Here is a 6000-nt window from a genome sequence, read left to right as displayed (position 1 = left end):
ACTTGACTTCAGACAAAAGCGCAAAAGCAATTCAGTTGACTGATGATGATGACCCTAATAAGGGTGCTTGGAAAACTAAATGTTCATAGGCAAACAAGAGAAAAGGAACCCAACTAAAATTTCCAATAGCACATGAAATTAATTCAAATGGCTCACCTATTTACTTCAACGTTAAACAATGAAACTTTGAAAGAGGAACACAGTATAAGGTATTTGGAACCTAGGTCCTGGATAAAGACTTCTCAGACCTGACTCCAAAAACACAATCTAGATCTTAAAAGGAAATTCATACATTGGAGGTCATCAGAATTAAAACATGTGCTCTGAGCAAGACCATTTTAAAAGATTAAGAGAGAGACAGGGACAGAGAACCTAGAGGCTGAGAGAAAACATTTATAAGCCACACATCTGGCAAAAGGTTCGCCTCTGGAAAATAGATGTTCCTTATTTTACAGTGCAATTATATCCTGATAAACCAACTGTGTATCAAAAATATTTTAAACGCAAACTGTATTTAGCATATTTACTTTACCAAGCATTATGGCTGAACCTACCATACCTTAATCATATGCAAAATACTTATAGTTTCCTACAGTTAGGCAAAATCTTCAAGCACAAAACCAGTAATTGTAATTAGAAATATTTTATTTATTCATTCATGAGGCAAGGGGTAGGCCTGTGTGGAAGCCAAGGAACAGCTTGTGGAGTTGGGTCTCTCCCTCTACCTGGGGGATCAAACTGGGGTTACTGGGCTTGGTGGCAAGCACCTTTACCTGCTGAGCCATCTCACCAGTCCATAGTCGATTTTTAATAAGGTATTGAGTATCTCATATACAGAAAGATGAGCATTCCATAGACACAATAGGCTGTGAATGCATGATATCAACTTGCACACGGTGAGGGCAGTAGCTTTCAGCGTTGGTTACTTGCCTCGTGGTTATGTGGCTGGCTAACACAGCAGCTCACAGCACAGCCCAACACAGGATTACCCCATGGTTATCTGTAGCCTAGCACAAGGCAAAACCCAAAATGGAAAGTCTGGTTTCTACTGACTGTATATCCCTTTCATACCATCATAAATCTGAAATACCGCCAAGTGGAACTGTTGCAAGTCAGACACCATCTGTGTATAAAGAATTCTCAAAAGTCAGCATTTAAAAATTTAAAGGCCCATAAGATGGCTCAGCAGATAAAAGTACTTGTCACACAGGCCTGACAACCTGAGTTCTAACCTCAGATCCTACAGCGGCAGGAGAGGACCAGCTCTTGAAAGTTATCTTCTGACCTCCACATGCCCAGTCTCAGGTCATGTGCCCTTTTGAACACACACACACACACACACACACACACACACACACACACACACACACACACACACAGACATGGAGAGAGGGAAGGGGAAGATTGAGCAAATAAATTTAACTAGACAATTGACAAAAATCATTGACAATACAGTGAAGGATATACAGGTGGCCAATAAATGCAATAGAAGCTATTTGATATCATTAATAGAAAACTGCAAATTAAACATTGAATTATCACCTATGAAAAGAGCTAAATTAAAAGACAATGACTATGTCAAACACTGGGGAAGAGGCTTCTCCTATATTTAGAGAGAGATGATATCTTCCGTATGGTGACAGGGATGTAAAATTGGACACCCACATTAGAAAGTAGCTTGACCTGGGCATGGTGATCCATGCCCTTAATCCCAGAACTCAAGGGCTGAGACAGATCTGCATCTTTGTAAGTTCAAAGCTGGTCTGCTCTACTTTTTGAGTTACAGGCTAAGAGTGGCTGCATAGATGAGAAGCCTGTCTCAAAAATAACATAAAATGTTTGTTTTGGGGCTGGAGAGATGGCTCAGCACTTAAGAGCACTTGTTGCTCTTACAGAGGGCCTGGGTTTGGTTCCCAGCATCCACATAGATGCTCACAACCTTCTGTAACCCCGATTCCAAGGGGTCTGATGCTCGTTTCTGAACTCAAAGGGTACCAGGCACGCATATGGTTCACAGACATAAAGTCAAAGCATGAGTTCACATTGAATAAACAAACAAACAATGTTAGTCTCAGAGGTATGAAGCTTTTACCTGCACACAGCCTGATCATAGTGGCACCACCTAAAGAACTAACAACTGGAAGCAGCCACAACACCCTCCATTAAGGCAGTTTGAGAAACTGCGGCATGTCTAGTCCGTAAAGTGGACTGAATGAGAAGAGTGACAGGGGACATGTCAAGGGTGCTGTGTAAAGAGGCAAGTGAGCCACCAAAGAGCAAATGCTATATGATGCTATGTGTCTAAGAATCCTGAGGATGACAAAGTAGTTGAGGTGCAAGGATGAGGGACTCTCAGGATGTGGGGATAGTCAGGCGAGTCAGAGGGATGAATAGGTTAAGAAGAGCTCAGAAAACCATGGTGAATCCATGAATTGACACTTGATTAAATGACATAGAACTGTGCATACTCATCGCTAGTGCCATTTTCCTAGCTTTTGCTGTAATTAGGTTCAAGCCATTGGAAGAAACTGTGCAAAGGGTTAAAGGGTACCCAGGACCTTCCTTGTCCTCTTTTTGAGATTCCCAGTAAAACAATACCAATCTTTAAATAAAAGGTTCAAAGATAAGGTAACTGAATCATTCTTACATGCAATTGAAATGCTAGCGAGCTAAAGAGTGGCCTTGTGGGAAAGCCTTTTTTTTTTTTTTTTTTTCAGGATGGAGCAGAGGGGCACCCACCCTAAAATGCACACTCAACCAGAGAAAGAAAGGGCAGTGCACTGGATATTAATGTCACCTTGCATTGATAGGCTATTTGAATACAGTGCAAGCTGTAGTTTTATTACATTAATTTACACACACACATATGACACAACATGACTTTATGGTGTGTATTTGGATTTTTCCGAGTTTATTTTGTTTTCAGAAAAAAAAAAAAAAAAACTGCACATGTAGCTCTGGCTACAACTTGATATGTAGACCAGGCTAGCCTAGAACTTAGGCATTCTTTCTGCCTCCACTGTCGGAGTGCTAGAAAGACAGGTGTGCGGCACCACACCCAGCCTGCTTATTTCCCTGATGTGGTGGATCTAAATGCCTTTGCACCTGTGCACAAGCTGGGAAAGGAAGGTGGGACACCCTGTACGGGAAGCGTTGGCTGAAGCTGTGTTCTGTAGCATGGCATTGAGCGGGGAAGCGGACTGCTCTGTGGTGATCCACTGTTCGTGGGGACATCAGAAACCCAGTCTCACCCCTGTGTCTTGTGGAACCCCAGCCACTGTGACTCCAGCTTGTTACTAGACTTGATCTTAGGCCTGTCCTCAAGGTCACTCTAGTCACTGTAAAAAACACAAACTGTTCCAGGAAAAAGAACCACTCTAGGCCTGAGCCAATCAGGGGGCAGCAGGAAAGCACCTAACATCCCCAAATGTTAAGCATTTCGTGGTCAGGCTTGACTAATCCCCCTAACCAATCCTATAACCGCCAAACTGGAAACTCCTGTTCTTTATCATAGCCATGATAAAAATCCTGCCTAATGGGATTCTGGGTTCTCCTACTGATCGGCTGCTTAGGTGAGGTTTCAAAGCCCTTGGGCTTGAGTTTAAATAAAGACCCCTTGCTTTTGCATATGGCTCCAGACTCCTGGTGGTCTTCAGGGATCTAATGATCTGGGCATAACAGGTCTCCCCCAACAGGGAGAGCAGCAGCTGTGACTGACACTGAAGTGATTATAGCAAACATCTGGCCTCTGGAAAGCCATGAACTGCAACTTCCAGAGGACAGTGGTGAGGCTGGGGGGCTGGGGCCTTGCTTTTCAATGCTTCATCGCTTTCTCCAAGCACCAACTGAAATGTTTAATATTTAACCCTAGCAATGGGCCCCATCAGAGCTATACCGCAAGACATGTAATCTGAAGTGTCTTGGTGGGGGGGCAGGGATGCTGCAGCTCTGTTCTAAAAGACTGACAGATTCTGAAATACCGATCGATGAGGAATTGGAACTCTACATACAGGTAGGTGCAGAGACAAATTATTTTGTGCTATCTTTAGGCTCTCTAGTTCACTGGCCGCCTCTGTACCTCACTCAACATTCTTGTGACAATCGCATGAAACCTTTTACCTTGTATCAACTTAGCAGACCTCTATCTTCTTCCAACCCAAAGGCTAAGAATGTCGTCAGACGACATCCAAGGCCTATAGTAGAGGTGTCCCTGCATTGCCGTGCCTGCCTACTTGATGTTTCCACCACTTTTACTTGGGGGGGGAGGGGGGTAATGTTCTCTAACCCTAAAAATCTCATGAACTGCTCCATGCTGAATCATGTTGTCTGGGACAAGCGGAACCCACGTTCCTAGAGCCCATATTCCCCCCAATAAAGCCTTTCTCATTCCCTGTGAAGGGAGAGCTAAGTTTAATGGCCGCAGACCTGAAGTGTCAATCCTAATACAAGGTCTTACACTAGGGGAAGGAGGAAAACTATTTAATTTGCGCTCTTTATTTTACGTATTTATTTCCGTATTCTGCGTGATTTGGTTATATGGTTCAGAAATTAAGATATGTTCACCCAGCAGAGTTGGATGTCTATGTAGCAAAGGAAAGCATGCTTACAGTCACATTTAAGAACAGGACAGACTGCCCATACAGTAGAATTTCCTCCAGATACACCAAGCAGGGAGAGTCAGTAAGGCACACACCTACTGCACCAAGGCTAGAACTCTGAGATCTGCCTTTATTTTTCAATGTTCTCTTTCTCAAAACTTCCTGGGACGCTGGTTTGGCTTTGCGTTTCATTTTTGAACAGGATGTAAAGAAATGTAAAACACGTCTACAAAATTCAGCCTGACTTACTGCTGTGAGCCTGGCATTTGGGGAGCCACTGAGAAACAACAATTTTATAAAAAAAAAAAAAAAGAAAGAAAGAAAGAAAGAAAGAAAAAAAAAGAGGGGGGGGAATAAAAAAACATGGGAACAGCTCATATTTTTTCATTTCCCTTGTACTGAAACTTCAAGGAATTTGTCTTTATTATACTAATAAAAACTAGTGTGGATCCAGGGAGATTTGGGGAGAGGAATAGAGTGGTGAATATGATCGAAATGCAGGGTACGTATGTATGAACCTCTCCAAGAATTAATAAAAAATATTATATTAAAATCTTTCCCCATACCACAGAAGGAAGGAAGGAGGGAGTAAGAGAGGGACTCAGGGTAAATTTTGTCATACAACAGGCATCTGTTTTAATTATTATTATTTTAAGACAGGGGCTTGTACAGGCCAAGCTGATCTTAAACTCCTGGTCCTCCTGCCTCCATCTGTGGAGGACTGGACTTTCATGTTGTCTTAGTGTGCTTTTCTGTTCCTCTGATGAAACACTCTGACACAAAAAAGATTAGGAGGCACAGAGTTTATTTGGTCATGATTCCATCACTGAGGCAGGAACTCAAAGTGGAAACTGCAGAAAAATAGGGTACAGCCCCCAGCCGACTGCTTAGCCGCTCTGATCCTCCTTTAATAAGGACATAATAGCACTTTATTCCTTTAGATTACTTCAAAATTAAATGAGCTACAGGCAAGTAAACACTAGCCTGTATGAAGTCCGTGCTTCGCCTTGACTGTTCAGTGAGTATTAACTGACCACTAGCTTGCTCATTCTAACACACAGAGCTTATTTTAGCATCATTGTACAGTACTGGCTCTTTAGACCTTCCTCTTTCAAACAATGCCCTCAAGACCCCTCATCACCATGTGTGTTACAACTCTTCATCCTGCTCCTTGTTGGTCCACACGTCTCCCGGAGCACCACCACCCCAGGCCCCTTGAGTTCCTGAGGCTGCATTACACTACAGGGCCAGCCTAGGTGAGGAGCCCACTCCATCACCTCAAAGGTACCACTCACCTGACGTCATAATAGAACCAGGATAATGGAGATGTTTGATGAATCTGATCCCCAGAGATACTATGAACAGCACCATTAGGATACACTGTATAGGGTGACTGCATCCA

The sequence above is a fragment of the Acomys russatus genome, chromosome 22 (genome assembly GCF_903995435.1).
Source record: "Acomys russatus chromosome 22, mAcoRus1.1, whole genome shotgun sequence".
Classification (NCBI taxonomy): Eukaryota; Metazoa; Chordata; class Mammalia; order Rodentia; family Muridae; genus Acomys; species Acomys russatus.
The sequence above is the reverse complement of the archived record's forward strand: the minus strand, read 5'-3'. Positions refer to the sequence as shown.